We start from the raw sequence: 26,925 nt of genomic DNA, 5'->3' as shown, positions 1-26,925 counted from the left end.
TTTAAACAACTTGGCATTTTCATAAGCTTGGGTTCTCCATTCATCAAGTGAGCTAATATCAAATAACCTCTTTTCACCGGCAAGTTTGAAATCATAGTTGAGCTCTTTAATAGCCCAATATGCCTTATGTTCTAGTTCGAGAGGTAAGTGACATGCTTTTCCATATACTATTTTATACAGAGACATACCCATAGGATTTTTATATGCAGTTCTATAGGCCCATAATGCATCATTAAGTTTCTTGGACCAATTCTTTCTAGACCTATTGACAGTCTTTTGCAAAATTAATTTGAGTTCTCTATTACTCAATTCTACTTGACCACTAGACTGTGGGTGATACGGAGATGCAATTCTATGATTGACATCATATTTAGCAAGCATTTTACGGAAAGCACCATGAATAAAATGTGAACCACCATCAGTCATTAAATATCTAGGGACTCCAAACCTCGGAAAAATAACTTCTTTAACTTCTTTAAGCATTTTAATAGAAGTGTTATGATCAGCACTACTAGTTGGAATAGCTTCTACCCACTTAATAATGTAATCAACAGCAACTAAAATATGTGTATATCAATTAGAGGCAGGAAAAGGTCCCATATAATCAAAGCCCCAAACATCAAACGGTTCAATAACAAGTGAATAATTCATAGGCATTTCTTGACGTCTACTAATATTACCAATTCTTTGGCATTCATCACAAGATAGTACAAACTTACGGGCATCCTTGAAGAGAGTAGGCCAGTAAAAACCGGATTGCAATACCTTATGTGCAGTTCTATCTCCCACGTGGTGTCCTCCATAAGTTTCGGAGTGGCACTTGCGTAGGATCTGTTCCTATTCATGCTTAGGTACACAACGTCTAATAACACCATCTACTCCTTCTTTATAAAGATGTGGGTCATCCCAAAAGTAATGTCTCAAATCATAGAAGAACTTTTTCTTTTGTTGGTATGTGAAGCTAGGTGGTATAAATTTAGCAACTATGTAATTAGCATAATCAACATACCAAGGGGTACTACGAGAAGTACTTATGACATTTAATTGTTCATCAGGAAAACTATCATCAATAGGTAGTGGGTCATCAAGAACATTCTCTAACCTATATAAGTTGTCTGCAATGGGGTTCTCAGCTCCTTTTCTATCAACAATATGCAAATCAAATTCTTGTAGCAAGAGAACCCATCTAATAAGTCTAGGTTTAGCATCTTTCTTCTCCATAAGATATTTAATAGCAGCATGATCAGTGTGGATAGTTACTTTAGAATCAACAATATAAGGTCTAAACTTATCACAAGCAAATACAACTGCTAAAAGTTCTTTTTCAGTAGTAGCATAATTTCTTTGAGCATTGTCTAGAGTCTTACTAGCATAATGGATAACATTTAATTTCTTATCAACTCTTTACCCTAGAACAGCACCTACAGCATAATCGCTAGCATCACACATAATTTCAAAGGGTAAATTCCAATCAGGTGGCTGAACAATAGGTGCAGAGACTAATGCTTTCTTAAGTATTTCAAATGCTTCTACACAATCATCATCAAAGACAAATGGTATATCTTTTTGTAATAAATTAGTCAAAGGCCGAGAAATTTTTGAGAAGTCCTTGATGAACCTCCTATAAAATCCGGCGTGACCAAGGAAACTTCTTATACCTTTGATGTCCTTGGGACAGGGCATCTTTTCAATAGCATCAACCTTGGCTTTATCAACTTCAATACCTCTTTCAGAAACTTTATGCCCCAAGACAATACCTTCATTAACCATAAAGTGACACTTTTTCCAATTCAAGACAAGATTAGTTTCTTCACATCTCTGCAAAACTCGATCAAGATTTCTCAAGCAATCATCAAAAGAAGATCCATAGACGGAAAAGTCGTCCATGAAAACCTCACAAATCTTTTCACAAAAGTTAGAGAATATAGCCATCATGCATCTTTGAAAGGTAGCAGGTGCATTACATAAGCCAAAAGGCATACGTCTATAAGAAAAAGTACCAAAAGGGCATGTAAAAGTAGTCTTTGATAGATCTTTAGCCGACACAGGTATTTGAGAGAAACCAAAATAACCATCTAGAAAGTAGTAATGTGTATGTTTGCATAATCTTTCTAGCATTTGATCGATAAAAGGTAAGGGGTAATGATCTTTCTTAGTAGCCTTATTTAATTTGCGGAAATCAATTACCATCCTATAACCGGTAATAATTCTTTGTGGAATCAATTCATCTTTATCATTAGGAACAAAAGTAATACCTCCCTTCTTAGGGACACAATGAACATGACTTACCCACTGACTATCAGCAACGGGATAAATTATACCTGCCTCTAGAAGCTTTAGTATTTCTTTCCTTACCACTTCTTTCATTTTAGGATTCAGACATCGTTGAGGATCATGAACTGGTTTGGCATCTGCTTCCAAATTTATTTTATGTTGACATAGAGTGGGACTAACGCCCTTAAGATCATCAAGAGTATATCCAATAGCAGCACGATGCTTCTTCAGAGTTTTCAATAATCTTTCTTCTTCATGCTCTGAAAGGTTAGCACTAATAATAACAGGATATATCTTCTTTTCATCAAGATAAGCATATTTAAGATTATCAGGCAACGGTTTAAGCTCAAACACGGGATCACCCTTAGGTGGAGGAGGATCCCCTAGGATTTCAATAGGCAAATTGTGTTTTAGCATAGGTTCTTGTTTAAAGAATACTTCATCTATTTCCCTTCTGTCATTCATAAACATATCATTCTCATGGTCTAGCAAATATTGTTCTAAAGGATCATTAGGAGGTACGGCAATAGAAGCAAGACGAATAATTTCATCCTTACTAGGCATTCTTCTTCACGGTGTTGTTTACTAAATTTAGAGAAATTAAACTCATGAGTCATATCATCCAAGCCAATAGTAACAACATTCTTTTCACAGTCTATCCTAGCATTAACTGTATTCAAGAAGGGTCTACCGAATATAGTGGGACAAAAGCTATCTTGTGGAGAACTAAGAACAAGAAAATCAGCAGGATATTTAGTTTTCCCACACAAGACTTTAACATCTCTAACAATTCCCATTGCTGAAATAGTATCTCTATTAGCAAGTTTAATTGTGACATCAATATCTTCTAACTCAGCAGGTGCAATTTCATGCTTGATTTTTTGAAGAATTGTTTCTCTTGGAAGCTCATGATTGGGGCATGAATATAACATTGATTTAAGCCTCCCCCAAGCTTGAGCGATGCTTTCTCCTTTGCGAGGCCAAAAATTATATATATATAATTGCGATCACGATGAACAAGATAGGGTAATACTTTTGATGAAATTCCAATTTCAATCTTCTATAGTTCCATGATCCCATATCATCACATAGCCTATACCATGTCAATGTGTCTCCCTTCAAAGATAAAGGGAAAACCTTCTTCTTAGCAACATCATCGAAAATACCTGCAAGCTTAAATAATCCACAAACTTAATCCACATATATTTGGTGTTCATCAGGATGCTTTGTTCCATCTCCTGTAAAAGGATTAGCTAGCAGTTTTTCTATTATACTCAAAGGATACTCATAAGGAATTTCATTTTCAATAGGTTCAGTAGGTTGAGGAGCAACTCTTTGATATACTGGTTGGGGTGAAGATACCCCGAACAAGCCCATCAAAGGATTACTTTCCATAGTAGCAAGTGACAGTAAATTTCAGCACACTATATAAATTTTTCCTTAAAAAATTCCACCTACCAAAGGCGCTTCACTCCCCAGCAACGACGCTCGAAAAGAGTCTTGATGACCCACAAGTATAGGGGATCTATCGTAGTCCTTTCGATAAGTAAGAGTGTCGAACCCAACGAGGAGCAGAAGGAAATGATAAACGGTTTTCAGCAAGGTATTCTCTGCAAGTACTGAAAGAAGTGGTAATAGATAGTTTTGTAATGAGATAATTTGTAACGAGCAACAAGTAACAAAAGTAAATAAAGTGCAGCAAGGTGGCCCAATCATTTTTGTAGCAAAGGACAAGCCTGGACAAATTCTTATATAAGGAAAAGCACTCCCGAGGACACATGGGAATATGGTCAAGCTAATTTTCATCACGTTCATATGATTCGCGTTTGGTACTTTGATAATTTGATATGTGGGTGGACCGGTGCTTGGGTGCTGTTCTTACTTGAACAAGCATCCCACTTATGATTAACCTCTATTGCAAGCATCCGCAACTACAACAAAAGTATTAAGGTAAACCTAATCATAGCATGAAACATATGGATCCAAATCAGCCCCTTACGAAGCAACGCATAAACTAGGGTTTAAGCTTCTGTCACTCTAGAAACCCATCATCTACTTATTACTTCCCAATGCCTTCCTCTAGGCCCAAATAATGGTGAAGTGTTATGTAGTCGACGTTCACATAACACCACTAGAGGCTAGACAACATACATCTCATCAAAATATCGAACGAATACCAAATTCACATGACTACTAATAGCAAGACTTCTCCCTTGTCCTTAGGAACAAACGTAACTACTCACAAAGCATAAGCATGTTCATAATCAGAGGGGTATTAATATGCATAAAGGATCTGAACATATGATCTTCCACCAATTAAACCAACTAGCATCAACTACAAGGAGTAATTAACACTACTAGCAACCTACTAGCACCAATACCGGACTTGAAGACAAGAATCGGATACAAGAGATGAACTAGGGTTTTGAGATGATATGGTGCTGATGAAGATGTTGATGGAGATTGCCCTCTCCCAATGAGAGGAGCTTTGGTGATCACGATGGCGATGATTTCCCCCTCCGGGAGGGAAGTTCCCCCGGCAGATCAGCTCTGTCGGAGCTCTAGATTGGATCCACCAAGGTTCCACCTCGTGGCGGCGGAGTTTCGTCCCGAAAGGTTGCTTCTTATTTTTTCTCGACGAAAGACTTCATATAGGAGAAGATGGTCATCGGAGAGCCACCAGGGGGCCCACGAGGCAGGGGGCGCGCCTTAGGGGGGGGCGCCCCCCCCACCCTCGTGAGAAGGGTGTGGCCCCCCTGGTCTTCATCTTTGGCGAGGATTTTTCATTATTTATTATAAGGTGTTCCGTGGAGTTTCAGGACTTTTGGAGTTGTGCGGAATAGGTCTCTAATATTTGCTCCTTTTCCAGCCCAGAATTCCAACTGCCGGTATTCTCCCTCCTTATGTAAACCTTGTAAAATAAGAGAGAATAGCCATAGGTATTGTGACATAATGTGAAATAACAGCCCATAATGTGATAAATATCGATATAAAAGCATGATGCAAAATGGGCGTATCAATATACATTATCTGTTTAAGCACCTTTATCATTTGAGTGTTTCATGCATTAGCCTATGCATCATAATTATCTGTGTTGTCTGAAATATTTCGTCTAAGAACCCATTAACCTGTTTTTTAGTGGCTATTTGCTTATGTATGTAACTAGTTGACTGGGTTGTCGTGACTTGAATCTACTTCCTCCCAACATATTCCCCTTCTCAGGTGGACCCAACAAGTCTCGTACACAGACATCTGGGACCAACCACCTATCTATTTTTATTTCTTTATTTTGTTCAATCTTTTGTCCTCTTCCTACAGCGGCTGGCAGCGCTGCCGCGCATGCCTCGGTGACCCATCCTAGCCTATGGCGCCGGCCAGGCCATCCCTCTACTCCCACACATTCTCCAGCGGCGATAGCTCCACCGGCCAACCCTGCACCCAAACAAGTCAACCCTCGTACTCCCCTCCGCCTGCATCTTCCCCAACTCTAGTTCGTTCGGTCCGAGGTATCGATGTCGTCCTCCGCCTTGGTGCTCTTGCCGCGGCGCCACCGTCTGTGGTTCCCAACATGGTCAACAAAATGAGAGGAATCGGGAGACGGCTGTTCGTCAAGAGGGTGACATTCCCGGGCCCACCAGGTCCATGGCCTATGTTTTGTTGTTTAGCATGCGTAGCTCATGAAATGCAGACACAGTTGATCCAGCTGGTTTCAACTGTTTGGGGGGGGGGGTCTAGCAGGTATCAAGCGGCCTCTGGCTTCCCAGCCTAGCTTGTCTATAACATCAGCAGCCTAAGTTATGTTTGTTTTTTCAAGACAACGCACAGCTTAGTTCTATTTTTCTATAAGAATGCAAAATTGAACCTATGTTTTCCCGTTAGACCCGTCGTTCGTCCAACCATTGTATAGACCTTCCCACTTCCTTTATTTTTCGTTTTTATTAATCCTATATCTGAATTTTCCCTCACTTCCTTTTTTGATGTAATCTGGGTTTTCTCCGAGTACATTTCCCTAGAACCAACTCAACTGTCCCACGTCTGATAATAATTGTTTATATACAACTTGGCAAGTTAACTCCTGGTGATTGCGTGCATAAGCTTGCAAAGATTTTACTGACCAATGCAGTAATAGACGAGCAATCATGTGTTTATGTTTTTATATCATTTCTCCATCCGGCCCAACATGGCATTTTCACCCAGCCCAGCAAGTCCGCGAATTTCGAGAAAAATGCAAATGGGCTTTAAATTCTAACATAATATATAAACATGCTGCATAGACGCTAGATCATTGTTTCATCCAGCCCACCAAATGGACTAAAAAGACAAATGGACTAGCTGACATGTGGGCCAGTAGGTCGAAGCCTAAGCACTTTCGCAAAAAATAAAAGTACAAAGGCCGGAGCCTAAGCAAGGCATTGGATTTACATCCAACGGCGGGCATTCTTCTTCAGTCTCTCGTATTCTTCCCCCAGTGCTGCCGGGACCTCCTGCTCCAGCCCCGGCGTCTAGCGGCGCTGCTTTGCGTGCCTCGCAGCGAAATGCTACCCCACCGACGGCCAGGCCATCCCTCGACTCCTCCACACCTCCTATTATTCTCTGCCGAGTGTAGGCCCACCCCGCACCCAAACTAGTCAAGTTTCCCACTCCTCTTCGTCTGCGACTCCACTGCCACATCTTCCCCATCTCTGGGGCATTCCTTATAGGGCTTCCCGTCATCCACTGGCCTTGGTGTCCTCTGCATGATGTGGTCAACATGGTCAACAAACGAGAGTCACCGGAAGATCATGTAGAGGGGTGAAAGTGGGGACGCACCACCCCCATGGACGCATGCATGCAACCGCATCCTTTTTACCCTGAAAAATAATGTTTTCTCCCCCTGACAGCTGGGACCCACCAGCTACATCTTCGCATGCAAGGAAGTGCGTCCTTATTACAGGCAAAAAAATGATTCTTCCCCCTGATAGCTAGGACCCACCAGCTATATCTTCGCACGCAAGGAAGTGTGTCCTTATCCTCCCTGACAGCTGGGACCCACCCAGTTGAAGTGTACATAGCATTGTCGCGAACATGTACGCACATACTGGTCGATCGGTCTCTCTACAGCGATGACCTGTGGTCGAGTAAGGAGTGGCACATGTCGTATTAGAGGCACGGACGTAGCTTGTCACGCAATCCCGTCTATATCGTGTATACGTATGTACAGCCATGTTGCAAGAAAGTAAATACGACTATGTACGTACATACGGGCATGGTCTTGAATGCATACAACAACGTCGTCCTGTTCATCGGCAGCCAACCGGTTGGGTCACAATGAAGGAAACATCGTCGTGTTCATCGGGAGGCAATCGACTGGGTCGGAATACGTCGTGTTCATTGGGAGCCAACCAGCTTGGATGGAACAGCCGAAACAAGGTCTGGCATACCGCGGAATGGAGGAAAGGACCTTCTGTTCGACCGCGTATGGTCGAAACGGGGTCCTATTCATCGGGAAGGGTCTGGCGTACCGCAAAATAGAGCAAACGAACTTGTGTTCGAGTTCCAGTAGTCGAAACAGGGTCCTGTTGATCGGGAGGGGTGTGGCATACCGCAAAATGGACGAAACGGACTTCTGTTGGAGTGCCTATGGTCATGTTAATCCACCCTCTACTGCCTCGCTCCAGCCTCCATGGGTACTGTCTGTCCACTGTTGACTTCCTCCAGCCTCCACCTGCCACTGTTCATCCACCGTCGACCTCCTCCAGCCTCCACTAGCTACTGTTCATCCATGTGCTACTATTCATCCAGCCTCCACCGGCTACTGTTCATACAGCCTCCACGTGGTTCTGTTCATCCACCCCAACCGGCTGGGGTGCGGCAGCCTCCTCGGGGCCCCGTTCATCTAGCGGCAACGGCCTACTACCATAGGGTCCTATTCATCCAGCCCTCACCAGGAACTGTTCATCCACAAGCAACCAACCGGCTTGACTCACCACGTCTCGACTCGTTCTACGTACCACGCACGGTAGCAACGGCCAGTTTGGGAACGTTGCATGGAAAACAAAAAAAATTCTACGCACATGCAAGATTTATACATGGAGATGCATAGCAACGAGACAGGAGAGTGTGTCTACATACCCACCTAGACCATAAGCGGAAGCATTTGATAACGATGTTGATGTAGTCGAGCTTCTTCGCGCTCCAACCGATCAAGTACCGCCATACGACACGTCCATGTTCTGCACACATTCAGCTCAATGACGTCCTCCGCCTTCTTGATCCAGCAAGATAGCAAGGTAGTGGATGAGTTTCGGTAACACGGCGGCATGGTGACGGTGATGGTGAAGCTATCTCCGCAGGGCTTCACCTAAGCACTACAAAAATATGACCGGGGGTGTAAACCATGGAGGGGTGTCAGTGTCAAAACCTGCAGATCTCGGGTAGGGGGTCTCGAACTGTGCGTCTAGGATCGATGGTAACAAGAGACAAGGGACACGATGTTTTACCCAGGTTCGAGCCCTCTTAATGGATGTAATACCCTACGTCCTGCTTGATTGACTTTGATGAGTATAGGAGTTACAAGAGTTTATCTACCACGAGATTGTAATGGCTAAACCCTAATTGTCTAGCCTATATGATTATGATTGCTTCTATGGACTAGACCCTCCGGTTTATATAGACACGGGAGGGGGCTAGGGTTGTACAGAGTCAGTTTACAGAGAAAGGAATATTCACATCCGCACTCTAAGCTTGCCTTCCACGCCAAGGAGAGTCCCATCCGGACACAGGAGGAAGTCTTCTGTCTTGTATCTCCATGGCCCATTAATCCGTCCCACGTCAGATAGCCCGGACGCCGGAGGACCCCTTAATGTAGGACTCCCTCAGTAGCCCCTGAACCAGGCTTCAATGACAATGTGTCAGGCGCGCAGATTGTCTTTGGCATTGCAAGGTGGGTTCCTCCTCCGAATACTTCAAAGCAGTCCTCGAACACAGAAAATGTGTCCAGCTCTGCAAGATCGGCACTACACATAGCCACAAAGAGTATAATATTTCGTAAGTCCCATCTACTAACAACTTTTTGTAGTGAGACGTTACGTCCCTGCCCGGTCATTATTTCGAACCATTTTTTAGCTTCCCGCTCCATATTTTGAGGTGCGGTTTTCATTGGCACGTCTTATCAAAGCAGAGATCGTGTCCCCTTATCGCGGGATTCTCATCAATATGGGCATGGGTATTCCAACCACACCGTCCGCACGAACCTTGGGGAATAGGCGAGTTTTAAGGCGAGTGGGGAGGCGCTTGATATTCCTTGCCTTTATAAGAGGATAAAGATCCATTCTTTCACCCACGCCTTCTTCCTCTCTGCCCATCCGTTCTCGAGCTCCAGCGCCCAAGCTTCCATCCTTTCTGCCTCCAAAAAGCACTCCGACCATGTCCGGATATGGAACGCAGGGTAAGTGGATGGCCTCCTCCGTCACGGAGGCGAACATCACAGAGCTCCGGGAAGCAGGGTACTTGGCCCAAGGAATGGCCCACCAGCTTCCGGCCAAGGGGCAGATCGTCCCCACCCCAGAACCCAACGAGAGGGTGGTATTCATCGCCCACTTCATCCGCGGGTTAGGATTTCCCCTCCACCCCTTCGTCCGTGTACTCATGTTCTACTACGGGCTAGATTTCCACGATCTAGCCCCGAATTCTTTCCTCAACATCCCGGCATTCATTGTCGTGTGCGAGGCCTTCCTCCGCATCCCACCGCACTTCGGATTATGGCTGAATATCTTCAATGTGAAGCCAAAAGTGGTGGATGGTCAACATGCAGAGTGCGGAGGTGCCATGGTGAGCAAACTATCTAATGTCACATGGCCCATTCGCACCTTTGTGGAAACCGTCAAGGGGTGGCAGAAGCAGTGGTTCTATGTCACTGAGCCCCATGACACCACCTGGGCCGCGGCTCCGGAATTCAAGTCCGGGCCCCCAATGCGGCTTATCTCCTAGCTAAAAAAGGGCCTGGACTGGTTGTCGCCAAACGAGATATCGACACTGCAAGCACGCTTTAAGAGCATGGTGGACAAGAACATCAAGCTCGTCAATGTGATCTAGGTGATGCTTTTTTGCCGAATCCTTCCCTGCCAAAGCCGGACTTGCCATCTGTGGGAGTTTGATCTGGCCAAGCACCAAACCTTGCGATAGTTCTTCGACTCCACACACGAAGATATCTGGAAGATGCTTTTCAAGGCCAATCAGATGTCCGAGGACCGCGGATATGACCTGACCCATCTAGCCAGTCCGATGAGTTCTTCATACTTCAAGGTGTATCTCTTCCTGTGCATCCAAGGAAGATGTCTAAGTTTCTCCATTTTTCTTTTCAGAGACGGATAAAGAAAGCGGAGCGGATCTAGTGTCTGGCTCCGTTGCCCGAAAACCTAGCTATCCCGCTCCTAACCAAGATGCTAGTTCCAGTGCCCTACCAGGCGCCGGAGAAGAAAGCCAAGAAGAAGGGCCAGGAGACAAGAAGCGGCCTCCGCCGTAGAGGCACTTCGGACTCAACAGCCGAAGATGCCGAAACCCAATCCTCCCCCGCCGAGAACGACGAGAAGGAGGAGGAAAGCAATTCCCCCCCCCCCGGGGGGGGGGGGGGGAAGGAAGAAAAGGGCGGCCTCCACGGATCTGGAGGCAGAGGCGTCCAAGAAAGCGAGAGTCTCCCTTGAGGACGATTCCGAATCAGACACCGACAGCAGCCCTGAGTGGCATCCCAGGAAGGAGCCCCTGGCCGGATCGTAAGTACTCAAAGGCACTTACACACATATATATATCCAGCTTTTTTACTTCGTGGTTTTAATATGTTGAATCATGTGTTGTAGTCTGGCTCTCCCTCACCTCCAGCGATCCTCATCTTCGGGGAATTCGCTGGATCCAAAGGTGATGGGCAGCGGGTCGCTTCTGCCGGTCTCCTCCCCCAAGACTACGGACGACGCCGAAGTGTTGTCCCGAAGGACCCTCCCAGGCCAGGGAGAGGTACAGGAGGCCGTCGAGGTGGTGTCAGAGGGTGAAACCCTGGCCGCCGGACACATGGGGGAGCAGACCCCCTGGAGACTAGCGATGGGGGCCATACCCAATTCAGCCACCAGCCGAATACTATTCCGGAGGCCTATACGGCTCCGAAATCAGGTAAGAAGCCTCCTTCGAAAGAAGGAGGTGCACCTATTACACCGGTGACCTCTATCCATCCGAAGGCACCAGACACTCTACTAGAAGCACTCCAAGGTGCTTCCATTATAGAGGAAAACTGTATCCTTATGGGTACGATGGTTGAGAGGGTTCAGTCCACTAAGAGCGGACTGACTGAAGCCTGCGCCAGCCTTCTAACAGTCTTTGAGGTACGTGATGCCATTATGCAAAAAGAACGCCGCAGTACAGACAGTAGCCCCAGAGACTCTGTTCGGTGTTCGAAAAGAAATGCCGGACAGAGGATCAAATAATTTCAGTAGGAGACAAATCATATATGTCTATGTGAATAAGCAGGCGTCGATGCTGGCTATGACCTCCCATTCTGCCGAAGTAGCCAAACTGAAGCAGAGGCTGGAGCAGGCCGATGAAGAGCTCGGCCACGTCAAAAAACAACTTGAGGACAAGCAAGGTACATAATGACCTATTCAGATCATTAAAATGATAAGAATTGTTTGTGTTGACCACATTAATATGGTGCTTCATAGGAGCTGCAGCCAAGGTGGATTCCCTCTAGAAGGCTCTGAGCGAGGCCCATAAGAAGGCGGAGAAGGAACAATCCGCCCACAAAAAGCATGAGTCAAGGGTCGGGGAGGTTCAGCAGCAGCTCGAGGACGCCGTAAAGAGGTGCGAGTCCTCGGAGCGCAAGATTGCGGACCAAGAGTCCGAACTTGCTAAGGCCTGCCAAAGTGCACAAGAGGCCTGGGTCGAAGCCCATGGAGCCGTCCAAGAAGTCCAGGAGGCCAGGAAAATTGCGGCGGGTAAGACCTTTATTATGCAGAGAAAAATTGTGAAGAAAAGGTACCTCATACTGACCCGGATTTGGAGTTCTCCAGGAGCGTTTGCGGATCTACCTCACAATGTGGCTTATGCAGCAGAGTTCTTCCGAGCCAAGGAGGGGAGCTCATAGGAGAAGCTATTCTGGTCGCAATACCTTGCGCCAGAGCATCCGGTGGCCCTCAGCGATCAGCTGAAATAGCTATCCGAACTTCATAGGGTGGCCGGATTGGCCATGAAGGAAATAATAATCCATCTATGGCCTGCCGAAGCCATACCCAGCAGCCACTGCGGGCTCGTGAATGGCTGGTCGATGCCTGCCCTCAGCTTGATGCCATAAATCAATTGGTCTGCATCGAACGTGCGCGGATGGCCTTCGCCCGCGTCAAGGTGCAGTGGGCAAAGATGAACACCATCAAGCTTGCGACCGAGGGGCAGCCTGAAGGCAAAGAGCACCGCACGCCCGAGCGCTATTTTGATGCCTGGAAGGATCCCGCATATTAGCGGCCAGTGTGCGAAGGACATTATCTTTGAATGAATGTACTTGTGCTTATCCAATCCTGTATTGTGGAGCAAAGCCTATATGTAATATATTGCTTATTGTTTTTCGAAAATATTTCCTCCTGTGTGGCCATTTATTTAAATCTGAGGGTTGGCCAGTCGTCGGCTTCAGCCCCCACGTAGATAGTACGGGGGTGTTCGGATTGGAACCTAAACACACTTGACCCAAGAGTTTTGTCCTTGAATGAAGTGTTTAGTGCATCGAACCAGGCAATCAGACTATGTGGCTTTATCTCCCTCACTTAGCCATAGGAGTTGGACAAATATGAGTATAGGCGCAGCGCCTAGTTTGTTTATCCGGACTAAGGGTTGTAAACACCTTATCGGGTGGAAGCCGATCCGTCGCATAATGCGGAAAAAATCGCAAGAGATTTTAGCCGCCGAATAGCTGACAAGCTCTCGCCGCATCATGAAAGTCAGTTTTCGGCTTTCTCTACTGAGGTGTTTATCCGGATGAACCAGAAACACAATCACAGTAGTTCTCCACTTACAACCCTAGCTGATAAAATGGGACATAAGTTAGCAAGCACAAGATCCGGGCAACCCAACTATGGACCAAAGACATGATTCGGAGCCGATGCATATAATGCAATATTCGGGGCGCCGAATTGTAATGTAAAAAGTGTTCAGACTTGTTGCCAGCATATAGAGCACAAAGGAGCCCCTGGCGGGTTAAGTCGTACCGAAGTGTACGGGTGCAATTAAAAAAAGTTTAAATATAATGAAGGAGTAAGCCGGTGCCACATATGTTGGGCAGCAAACTGTTTCCATTAAACTTGAAGGACCCGCACGCAGCTCCCCTTTAACTCGGCATGTTAAATAGCCAGTGACATTATCAAAATTATCATCACGAAAGTGTCCACTTCCATGACGATAAATCACGCGTCATGGAAGTGCTTTCATCAAGGGTGACTGACACGTGGTATCCAACATAATGGAACGCCATTAAGCTATCGGGTCCGGTTTTGGATCCGATAACCCGCTAACAGCCCGGACCAATGAGGATTTTCCATGTGTAAAATTCTCATTGGCCGGAGGAAACACGTGTTGGCTAACTGTTGGGACAGATGTCATCCATTCATTGGACAGGAGGTTCCTATGATAGGTCGACACGTGGCACGGCCCCACAGTGGCCCATTCCGGTGAAAAAGGTCGGCCTAGTAAAAATTAGCAGGCCGGCCCATATAAGGCCTACTTGTGTCAGGCCCATTTAAGTCCACGACCCATACGAGATGTGCCAATTCGGCCCGTCAACGGCCCGTTAAAGATTTGACACCATTGCAGCCCATCGTCAGTTCGAGCCCGTTAACAACCCGCTATATATTTGGGCTCGATATCGGCCTGATGTGATTTCGGGCTGTTAATGGCCCATTCAAGGGATGGGCCGATTTTCAAGATGTACACCTTTCGGCCTTTTAGTGACCCATTTAAGTGTTGGGCCAATTTCCGGCCCGGTGTGTCTTTCATCCTGTTGACGGCCCATAAATGAGTTGGGCCATTTGTAGTCGGACCTTAGTTTTCGCCTTTTAGCAAAACATTTAAGTGTTGGGCCAATTCCCGGCCTGGTGTATCTTTCAGCCTGTTGACGGCCCATAAATGATTTGGGCCATTTCTAGTCGGACCTGAGTTTTGGCCTTTCAAAGGCCCATGCTCTTCATGGTCTAATACCAACCCGGTTTCTCTTTCAGCCTACTAAAGGTCGACAACACTGTTGGGCCATTTATAGTACGACCTGACTTTCGGCCTCTTAGTGGCCCATGCTCTTCATGGTCTAGTACGAGCCCACTGTCTCTTTCGCCCTGCTAAAGGCCCACAGTATAGTTTGGACATATGCAGCCCGACCTTAGTAACTGCCTGTTAACGGCCCGTGAAATCAAATGGGCCCACCTGTTGCCCGCTTCGATGTCGGCCTGTTAACGACCCCGTGAGGTGAGAGGGCCGACCATTAACTTTCGGCCTGGTAATGGCCCATTAACTTAATGGGCCCACTAATGTTCGTACATGTCTTTAGGCCCAATTAGATAATTTAAGCCCATTACGACGAGCAATTATGCACAGGACCAAAAATGTTCAAGCAAAGGTACGGCATACAGGAAAAAACATTGCACATCCAGCATATATTACAGGAAATTACATCCACTGGGCAATCAAAGATTGATGCCAGTGCAAATAAATGAACAGAACCTAATGATCTACAACGTCACAATCAGCAACCTCGGCGCGGATGATGCCCATAAGCATGTGGGAAAGTTCTTGCTGCTTTGCTACACTGTCTCTGAAAACATTGATCAGTTGTTGATGCACACGAATGTGCAACTCAGATTCCTCCACCATTTCCATCATTGCTTCAGCCATTAATTGGTTCACAAACATACATTTTTGCGTTGCATTCGAGACAGGGGAAACAGAACAGATTCAGATGGCGATTTTGGCAGGCTTGTATTATTGATAGTGGAGTGTGTCTTGACCACTTCATCATAACATAAATTAGGAGGGGAACCGAACAGATTAATCATGAGTTATTGCCATATTACCTGGCCTAGATTTATTGGAAAGAAACAATGTGGTTGCCTTGTTGTTTTCAGAGTTTGTCTTCTTATCTTCAGCAGCCTGCACCAAATTAACACACTAGCATTGCTATCATTGGTCAGGTCAGATAATAGGAAAGCAACATTGACACAACAAACGTTTGGGCAACCAGACCACACTAGTCTACACCAAATTAACACAATATGGCACATCTATCATCAGCCAGGTAAGGTAATACGAAAGCAACATTGACACAGTGCATGAATGGGCAACCAGAGCAGCACTACAATTTAGTAATGTGCATGATATGAGATAGTACACTCATGCTGCTAAGTATGCAAAACTACCAGGCAGTTTTCCTTGCAAAAATCAACATTGTGACCTTAAACATTTTGCTACAACTGCACTTAGATCAGATAAAGGTTGGATTCACACTGATTAACAAAATGCATGCTGATGTAAAATACAGTGATATACAGCAGGTACTTAGATCAGCATTGGAGCACAGAGAATTCCCGCAAGATACTTTCCTCAAATATGATCCCAATGGAGGGAATCTTCTCTCATTTAACCTTATTTTCTAAAAGAGAGATGGGTAAGAAACATATAGAAAATATGACCAGAATGCTATAACATTTCATGATGCGTGGATACGCACACACTTCTTAGAATGAGTTGACATATTTTTGCTGGACTGGAGCAGGCTAGTTCTTTGGCCACTGGAATCTGCTTATTATCAGTGGGAGTTGGGTTTCTCTGTGCTGGAGCAGTATCTATGAAAACTGGAGTTGGTTTATTATCTCCTGGCGTTTGGATCTTTTGCAGAGACCTGGTTTGTAACCCTTCAGATTCTAACATAGCCATATTCCCCTTCATGCCTTATATAGAAGAATGGTGCTTCAATTATAAAACATGCTACAACAGAGATGGAATAGGTACTGAAGAATAGAAAGGCATGATATATTGACATGTATTTCCTCCACCCGGTAATAAATGGATGGGTCTAGGTGTATTTCAGTTCTAGATACATCCAGTTTTATCCATCTCTGCAACATGTAATCCAGACAGAGGGAGTTTGATGTAAGAGCTAGGGATACGATAGGACAACAGTGTAAACAACACTACTTGAATGTAAAACTATATGCTAGCGGAATACATTATAGTAAAACACTAAGGCAACATATGCGTGTATGATTGAGAAACTAAGATGGCATCGCAAGAGACCACTAGAACAACACTTCAATGTAAAAAAAGAACATGGTATGGTAGACAAATGAAGTATATACTAATGAATAATAATGCATAAGATATTGAGAAGCATGATGTCCAAACTAAGCAGATGGCATTGCGATAGAGTAGAATGACAGCACTTGAATTTGAAAACATGTTATCATTAATGGAATAGGTACTGAAAAACAGGAAAGCATGCCATATTTACATGCATGATCAGCAGGCAAAGCACAAGGCATTGCAACAGAGTAGATGCACTCCAAGACATTATATGCATGCTATACCCATGTCAAGAGCCAAGTTAGAGCAATGACCTTATGGGGTGAATAGGATTCATCATCTTTCTGCATGTCTTGTGAAGAACTGCCTTTACATGTTCTGTCATATTGGGTATCATTGACGTCAGTTTGTTGGCCGTTACATTGCTCCATGAGGTTCTTGTGGATATATCGAAGTGTGCAATTCTATTTGACATGCATGGAAGACAACTAGTAGTTAGATTTATGTAATGAGTGCCTGTAGGAGATGACATAAATAGTAGGTGTCGGCATTCTGGAACGGGGGTCCCCAGACTTGCCTGCCTGCGGCACATGACGTGGCTTTGCTAGAAGGCCTGTACGGCCCATCTTCATCAACAAGGAATCAAGACCCTCGCGAGGGGCCAAGCCTCGCGAGGCGGACGGCACAATACCTCCTCAGGAGCAGCCTCCCTAGGCTGGCTTGTGAGGGGCGGAGAGTTCAAGGCCTGGAAAACCTCGCGAGGTTCTCGTGATGTGAGCCATGACGATCGAGACCAGGCGAGCGCCAGCGTGTGCATCATACTTGTTTCCTCTTTGGTGCTAAGAGGGCAAGCGCAGGCACGGAGTACCAAGGCGTCAAGCAAAGGTTTCCATATCGGTGCAACGAGACCAAGACCAGAAGGACGACAAGACGGAGGTCACAGTGGAGCAAAAGACGGCGTCACCACCAGAGCCTTTGACAGGCGAAGACTGCTTTTGTCAGGATAGCTTGTACTAGCTGCCCCCTTCGAATTGGCTGTTGTGGGATCCCTTCCTGCTCAATATTTGGGAAGAGGACCGGGGCCTCTATAGATAGGACTAGCCACCACCTTAGCTAGAGGACGGGATCTAAGATTGGAGCCACCACATCCTTGGCCACACACCCACCGAGCACAAGAACACCTCTCCTTAGGAGGCTATTCTTCCCCTTGTACTGTTCATCCTCAGCCCAAGAGGCAATCCACCACCACCACACTGGAGTAGGGTATTACACCGCAACGGTGGCCCGAACCAGTATAAATCTTGTGTCCTTTGTGTTGTGAGTTCATCGAGTTAGTTCGTAAGATCTTAGCTAAGTTAGGACGTGGATCAGTAGGGGGGATATCTTTGCGCGCACCCCAGAGTTTGAACCTTAAGGGTTTTGCCAGAACCCGTGATCTGACATTTGGCGTGCCAGGTAGGGGTGCGCCGGAGCCTCTTCCCCACCAGTCGATCCGCCGACGCTCCGCGGTTCCGATGTACGGTGACCCAAGGGCTGACGACGACCGCCGGGCAGCCTGGCCTGCCCGGGCGGCGCCGCCTGCCCAGGAAGACCTCAACCCCGCGTCTCAGGCGGCGCGCACACCGCCAAACACCGCAGGGCATGGGCTGTGCGGTCACTCACCCTCTGCTCTTACTCCCCGACAGACGCGAGCTGCTACAAGGGCTACAAGCCACGCCGCGGCGATGACGCCGTGCACCAGGAGGGAGCAGGCGAACATGCGGGCCGCGCTCACAGTGGCACATGAGCTGCTGTGGTGCTGACTAATGGAGAGCGGTCTAGATGCACTGCTGGAACGCGTCGCCGAGCTGCTGGACGCGGCGACCACGGGAGCACCACCTTTCTGCTACCAGCTCACGCCCCAGGCCGCGGCAGGATCCCACGGCAGGCCTCGCCGCGCCCGCGTACCCCCAAGTGCGCCCGTGGGCTTCGTCGCCATCAGCACGATCCACGGTGGAGGGTGCCCCCTCGCACCCGCACCACCTCAGATGGGTGCGGGCACGAGCGTCATAGCACATGGCCCCATCGGAGCACCGCCCCGCCATCCTCAGGACAGCACGACGGTCCGAGCGACGTGGAGCGTGGGGCACTTTGGAGAGCTCTTCGGGGCAGCGGTCTCGGAGGCCTACGTGTCCCGCATGATGGACCAGGAGTATACGCCGGAGGACGACCCCGGCTTGTTCCTCGGGCCAGGATGGGCGGAGGAGGCGTTAGGAGCTGAAGCCTTCCAGGAGCCGCCAGAGAGCCCCACTGGTCGCGTTGTCGACAACAGATACAGGGTACCACTAATCCCTCAGGGACAAGCTTATGCTAACCATGAGTCACAGATGAACCAGGACATGGCGCCAGCCGACGGTTCCAGCACGGCGATGCCCGCCCCATCAGGAGAGACTCACTTGGGGCTGTGTGGGAGGGGCCAAGAGGAAGGGCCCTCCCTGCGTTGCATGGAGCAAGGCAACTCCCAGAGGTAGGCCCTCTGACGGGGTGGCGTCGGTGACCTTTCCCCCGGCAGAGGACCCGTGGTCACCGAGGGCGCCGCTGGCGTCCCCTCTGCCCTCGTTGGGCCGTCCTGGTTACCGATCGTCCCAACGGTGCTAGGGGTGGCGCAAGGCGGGGGCCTCGTTAGGCGATATGAAGTAAGGCTCACGCCTGTGAAGATTGCCGCCCGTGACACTTTCACGTAATAATAAGTGGGGCTGTACACGCCCCGGAGCCTCAAGAGAGCCACCCTCGGGCCTCGGGGGCTCCCTCCCACGCCCAGTGGCAGCACTTAGCTCCGCGCTGGTGAGAAGACGTCGGAGACTAGACTAGGCGCCGGACGCGGCCATTTGCTTTGGATCTCTTTTCTGTAACCCAGCCTTCTGGATTTGGATTTAAGTTGAAGTTGAATTTTCATTTGATGTGTGTGGGGGGATGCCTTTTCTCGTTCGAGCTATTTCTCGCAGTCTGGTTCTTGCCTTATTTCGGAGTTCGTGCCTATCGCTCCCCCCCGCGGGCCCCTCGCGAGCCGGGCTGGGCATGAAGCACACGAGCCACGCACGTGTCGTGCCGCTGGTGGCACTAGCTTATCACGCAGCCCCCTCGGGTGTGTCGACGAATTCCTCAGGAGCTTCTCAGAAACCCACAATCTCTCGAGCCGGTTTTGGGCTCGTCCAGGCTAAGGTAAACCGCAACAGCAACCTTGCCCCAGCATACGTGAGCGGGTGAAGACGCATACCCAATTTGACATAGAAGGATAAAAAGCTGTAATTTGTTTACATGAGGTGCTCCCCCTCTCAAAATGCTCTTACAATCTTCCGAGGCCACGCCCAAGTTTTTACAGGGTAAATAGTACGGAAACATGGGATCAGCCGGATATGTCGCTCGCTGCGTCCCCCATGTCATCTTCAGGCGCACCACTGGCATCACTGTCGCCATCATTGGCATCGCCTCCACCTCCACCGGCATCGGCATCGCCGTCGTCAACCACGTCACCTTCGTCCTCTGCAACTAATACCCCGTCGTCGTCAGAAGCGAAGGCCCTAACTAGCGCATCCACGTTGTCTTCAACCCATCACGCAAGGTCGCCCTGGATGGCTTCTGGTATGGGAGCAATGGTGGCGTCAAAAACAAAGTTGGGATCGGCATTTCGGAGGTGGCTGAAGATGCGGGAGAACGCGCACCCGAGCAGGCTGCGACTCCTCTCTTCAACAAGTTGGTGAGCCCTCTCGGAACGGTTCTGTAGGCGCATCACAACGTCGGCAAAGAAGCGGAGGTGGCTGGCATAGTCGTTCGCATGAGGATGCGGAGCATTCTCATCGCAGATATAGCCCAGGGCGGTGTTGGCCCTATTCCTGAGGCCCTCGAGCATGGGGGCGTGCACACGCTCCAACGTCCGCCGCTGAAGCACTTCATCCTTGTTCTGCCGCACGACGGACTCGGTGTCGGTGTCCCGCTGCCGAAGAAAGAGCACCTCGGTGCGGGAAGAAGCCAGCTCAGCCTGCGCCGAGGCCGGGGCGGTTGCGGTGGCCTCCTCCCGCCGCTCCACCTCGACCAACCTGGACTTGAGGGCAGCAGTCCTACCAGCGGCGCCGAATTCCACAAGCTTCAACTTCAGGTCGTGCCTGCTCTTGAGATCCGCGTGAGCCTCGACCACCCGACGGTCGACCTCCTCCTAGGCCCTGACCTTGCGCGTGCCAACGCTGCCCTCCGCCTGAGCAACCTGGCGCTCCCTCATCTCCAGCCGTTCGGGTTCAATGCTGCGCTCCACAGCTTCCAGCGCCAGCACCTCCTCGCGCTTCCAGATCTCTTCCTCCTCGGCGGGCGTCCCCCTCAACGATGCAAGGGCAGCCCTGCGCACTTCCACCTGCTGATCCAAGATAGCGCTCCAGGCTTGGAGCTCCCATGCACACTTCTCCGCGGCTCGCGAAGGCGGTCAGCTTCCCGAGCCTCTTCCAGAGCTCGGGAGTAGGCCTCATGGGAGGCTGCGAGGGAAGCCTCAGCCTTCACATTATCCAGCTCGCGCTGATGGCGCCTGAGGTTGATGGACACTCCTCTGCCAACCGAAGACCCTCGGCCTCAAGACGCGCGTCGACACCCATTGATGAGGGCATCAATACCTTTGTTACACCCACAGCCCCTGCTGCTATACATACTGGACCAATTACTAGAGCTCGCGCACGCGAATTGAATTATCAGGTACTTTCGTTTCTTGGTAACAATTCTAATGTTCGTGAGAATATGATGCTGCCTAAATTGGATACATTTGTTTTGCTTACAAATGAAGGGCCTACCTTGGACAAGAAAGATGAACCATGGAGCAAGTTCAAGCATGGAGATGATGGCATGCGAAAGGGGATCAAGAACGGAGTTACAAGTGATGATTTCAGGACTTTGAAGCCACCATAAGGAGTGCACGAAGCCTTGGACGAAATATACAAGATGCCACTTCATAAATTTCGTCTAGATGCTATTTTAGGTGCTGCGTCACCTTATTATTGGGCCAGGCCCATGTATTTTCAAAATACTTAAGTATAGGCTGTTTTTAGAGTCTGTATGTGTGGGGAAACAAGAGTTAGGGTTGGTTTCGGACCCCTCCTCCAAGGGCCACGAAATCCCCCCTCTTCCTCCATATATACAGCCCTTAGGGCATCGCTTAAAATTTGGGTTTTTGTTTAGATTAAAAGTTTGCCATAGCTGCAACTTCGCGTACTTCGTTTGTGTCCAACAACCAGACCAAGATGTCACAGAACCCCACCTTGATCAATAAAGCTTTCATCTTATATTCGCAATATCCAGATTGCAATCTCAGTTTCTTGCTTGTTCTTCGTTTGCTCGCAGGAAACAGACCCTCGTGGTCAGGCTGATCGTGCTCCGGCGTGGTCAATAACCCCTCGGAAGTTGGTTTAGCGATTGCTAAGGCGCGACGTCTCGCACGTTCGTAGTGGGATTGTCAAGGTCGACTCCCACAGAAATGATAGCCACCATCTCATCGAAACATCGGGACACCTTTGCCTCTATCACCCATGAGTTCTTCACTGAGTCGGTTCATCGCGCCCATTGCCTCCTAGAAGATCTCACGACGAACAATGCTCCGCCCGTGCTCGAACTCAAGCGCACAACCCATCTCGTCGTTCGCCACGGGGGTTGTGGGCAATGCCTGTAGCGGTGCACCCCCTCTCAGCAGGGGGCTGGTGGCTGGCTCTGCCCCAGGCGCCAGCTGGGCCTCGCGAGGGGCCCGAACTAAACGGGGCCCGTTGCTTGAAGAAGACCCTAGGATCAAAGCCAACCAGCCACCGACCACGACCATGGGAGGAGCCCTTGGCATGCTTGCTGTGCTCCGAGCAAGGCCGCAAAGAAAAGACGGTGAAGGCGCAAGCTCGAGACACCTTCATGACAGGCCAACTCCCACGATTGACCCCACGCCGTGGGCAGTGCATGAGCCTGCAACGCTCGAGCTGGGCGGTTGAAACGGGACGAGAGGGAGCTGCTTCTTAGGAGATTTCGCGGCCTTAGCAGAAGGGGTCCTCAGGAGTCAATCGTCAGGAAGGAAAGCAACACACATAAGATCACCAAGATGAGGTACTTACTCGTCAACAGCGATATACTTCCTCCATTTGAACGGCCCAAAGGTGACGCTGCCGCAGCTCGGGGACCCCTTCCTTTTTGTGGAGTTCTTCGAAGTCGACGCAAAGCCGGACGAAGCACTGGACATGGCGACCGAGACGGGGCGCGGCTAGAGAAGTGCTCGAAGGGGCGGCCTGAGAAGCGCCAAGCTGAGGGGAGCTATCCGGCTCTGCCTCACAGCGACTTGCCAAGACCTTAGGAGCCCCGGCCATGGGAGACGCGGGCTGCGTCGCCCCTTGAACCGCCTCCCCAGGGCAAGAGTCACGAGTCCCCGAGGTCGACGCTTCAAGAGCCCTGGTCGGCATCAGCATCTCGGCACCTTCACTATCGGCCCCCAGCGGTGCACGCCCCCCTGCACCAACACTTGGGGCGAGCTCGACGCCAGCGTCAAGGAGAGGGACCATGACAATGGGGTTCTCACGGGGCCCCACGAGGCCAACTGGGCACAACCCCCACTCGTCGAAGGAGGGCATCCTCTCTGCGAATGTCACCTTGTTCGAGCAGCGGTACAAAAGGCAACTCTTCCTCGGCAAGTCATCTGGCAACGGGACGCCCGTCAGGACCTCAAGCACCATTCACCGCGCCTCAAGGGGGAGCTTAGACTCCTCAAGTATCATGTGGTCCTAGCTGCTAAGCAAGGCCCACATCGGCCGGGAGTGGCGCTGAAGCGGAGCGATTCGGCGCCGAATGAACTCCCTCACCACCATAGACACAGTCACGCCAAGGTCTTTGAGCCACCTCAACCTGAGCTAGACGGGGACAAGGCACGGATCGGTGAGCCTTCGGTGGCACCAACTGGAGTTAGGAATGGTGGGCCCTGACGGAGAGGAGAGCAGGGGGCTGAGCACTCTGGCATCAACAAACACCCACCGTGTCCGAAAGTCGCTCGTGGATGGTGGAGGCTCGAAGTCGACCCCGTCGCCGGTCGTCGCCGCCACGGCTTGAAAGCTCAGGTATCTGGAGCTGTGCCGAGGATCGCTCAGGTGCAGTGAGAAGAAGTGGCGGAGAAGAGCCATGGAGGGAGCAATGCCTACCATGACCTCACAAACGAAGGCGAAGACGGCAAGAAGGGTCACGGATTGGGGATCAAGGTGCAACATGTGGATCTGATAATGGGAAAGCACTGCGTTGAGGAAGGCGGAGAAAGGAGGGACCAAGCCAGCCCAAAGGGCGTCGATGAAGAAAGGGACCTCAGTGGCCGCCCGGTCAAATGAGAGCGTGAGATGCAGGCAAATCCACCATCTTTCCCCACTCATTGAAGCTGGAGGCAAGCATGGGACGCACCTTGCCCATGGCCTCATCGTTGAGCACCAGCGATCAGCGGCCGGGGGCGCACTAGCCGAAGACAGAGGCTTCTTCCCCTTATCCGCTTGCGTCGGCGCCATCGCGTTGGGGCAAGCAGAGCTAAGGTTAGATTGGAAAAAGGAGCAGAGTCCAGGGGAAGCAGAGGAGTTGGAGGAGAATGGCGCAAGCGATGGAAGAATAACTATGTAGACCGCGGTGGCCGTTTAGCCAGGCGGGTATCAAGGCAGCGTTGGGAAGCGGAGACACCCATGTCCAATCAACCGCCACACGTCGACCAAGGTCGCATGCTATTGGGGACCCGCGGCGCTCCGCACTTGAACTTTGGCTTCGCCTCGAAGCCAAGCCCGAGTGTGCCTTGGGCACGGGGGCTACTGTCGGCGTTCTGGGAACGGGGGTCCCCAGACTTGCCTGCCTGCGGCCCACGGTGTGGCTTTGCTAGCAGGCCTGTGTGGCCCATCTTCATCAACAACGAATCAAGACCCTCGCGAGGGGCCAAGCCTCGCGAGGCGGACGACACAAGACCTTCCCAGGAGCGGCCTCCCCAGGCTGGCTCGTGAGGGGCGGAGAGTTCAAGGCCAGGCAAACCTCGCGAGGTTCTCGTGACGTGAGCCATGATGATCGAGACCAGGCGGGTGCCAGGCGGGCGCCAGCGCGCAGCGTACTTGTTTCCTCTTTGGTGCTAAGGGGGCAAGCACAGGCACGGAGTACGGAGGCATCAAGAATAGGTTTCCATATTGGCGCAACGAGACCAAGACCAGAAGGATGGCAAGACGGAGGTCACCGTGGACCCCAAGACGAAGTCACCACCAGAGCCTTTGGCAGGCAAACACTGCTTTTGTCAGGATAGCTTGTACTAGCTGCCCCCTTCGAATTGGCCATTGTGGGATCCCTTCCCGCTCAATATTTGGGAAGAGGACCAGGGCCTCTATATATAGGACTAACCACCAGCGTAGCTGGAGGACGGGATCTGAGATTGGAGCCACCACATCCTTAGCCACACACACACCGAGCACAAGAACACCTCTCCTCAGGAGGCTGTTCTTACCCTTGTACTGTTCATCCTTAGCCCAAGAGGCAATCCACCACCACCACACTAGAGTAGGGTATTACACCGCAATGGTGGCTGGAACCAGTATAAATCTTGTGTCCTTTGTGTTGCGAGTTTGTCGAGTTAGTTCGTAAGATCTTAGCTAAGTTAGGACGTGGATCGGTAGGGGGGAGATCTTCGCACGCACCCCAGAGTTTGAACCTCAAAGGTTTTGCCAGAACCCGTGATCCGACAGTAGGACTGGGGTTAACTAGCAGCAACAGGTCTCAAAAACTAAAGGGGGAACATAGATGAAAGTTACAGAATATGTATTGTTTGTACTCGAGATTAACTAGTTGGCACACAAAAGTATTAAGTAATAACATAGGTTATACTAGAAGTGGTATAATACTATAATCACCAGCTTGTGGGATAGCATTGGCTGATGGATGATAACTATGGAACAATGTTACCTAAAGAACAAGTCTCTTAGCTGAACTATGGAACAACGATAACTCCTGAACAAGATTCGTAAGGGATCAGCATGAATATACAGTGAAATGTGATAATCTATTTTCAATGCTTAGATGAATAACAAAGCCATAAATGTTGCACACAAGTAAGATGAGGGTACAACCTATCTGGCCGCCATCCATAGGAGTGAGCATCATGTGCTGACTTGTCGACGACCCTGCATTTGTTGTGGCTGTCCATGTCGGGAACGCGCATTCGATGCAGGGAAATGTTGAGTGGCGACTATAGCTCCCTTCTGGTGCATGCTTCCCTTGTTGGAGGAGCTTCGGTGAGTCGGAAGACGGTGTGGCTGAAGATGCAGAAAACACATAATGTTAAGAATGAAACATCTCTCTGATCTGAAGAAATACCCTAAGAGATCAACAGCAAGGTACGAGAGTGGTCACACGTCTATTGACTGAATACTAAATTGGGGTCACATGATTTTATTTTATTTTGGTACTGTCTGATCTATGCCGGATGGCTTGATGGCCGTCTTGTGCCTCCCGGCTAACACTGTTCGGTATCTTCCTCGAAGAGCCAGCGACAACCAGCAGAGCAGCCTGCCTCCACCGTCCGTGGCCCCGATCAAAACCCTGCTCCACGCCCACCGCACTACCGTGGTTGCGCTGCCCCCGGGCCAATCCACAAAGACTCGCCGTCATCCACATCCGGCGGCGGTAGTACCTTCAACCCACGCAACTCTAAGCTAGCCATCTAAGCGTTGCTTCTGCGGCGAACTTGCGCCCTCACACCATTACGTTAGACACCAGCCAACCGGTAGCCTAGGAGCTCCGCCGGCTCGAGGAGTGCTGCTTCCTATTGGGAATCGATTTTCCCAGAATAAAAATTTAGATAACTAACACCTAAATAAAGTGATTTGAGATGAGGGTGTGACCTATCTAGCGGCCCGGTGAAGTAGGCTGCTCCAGCTGCCTAGTCGGTGAGGCCGGCGCGGTTGCAGTGTCTACCGGCGGTAGGGAAGTAGAGATGTCGCGATGGTCGACGGCTACAGGGAAGTAGCGCCGGGGATCTGGACGTGTCCAAAGTTGGAGCCGCTCCGGCATCGTGAACAACGGCGGGGGTGAGTCGGCTCTAGTACGGTTCACGCGGCTGTCATCGAGGCAGCTCCGGCTGCATGGAGTAAGAGGCAGACGACCTAGTGCACGACGGCAAAATGGATAGCGTCTCCGGTATTAGAGAGGAGGGCAGCTGTGAATTTGGTGCAGTGGGGGTGAGGGGGTCCGGGACTAAGTGGTCCTCGGGCGTCCGACCTATTGGATATGGGTCGGACTGATGGGCCATGAAGATACGAAGACCGGAGACTCTACCCGTGTCCGGATGGGACTCTCCTTGGCGTGGAAGGC

This window comes from Triticum aestivum, chromosome 7A (genome assembly GCF_018294505.1).
Source record: "Triticum aestivum cultivar Chinese Spring chromosome 7A, IWGSC CS RefSeq v2.1, whole genome shotgun sequence".
NCBI classification, from domain to species: domain Eukaryota; kingdom Viridiplantae; phylum Streptophyta; class Magnoliopsida; order Poales; family Poaceae; genus Triticum; species Triticum aestivum.
This window is presented reverse-complemented; position numbering follows the sequence as displayed.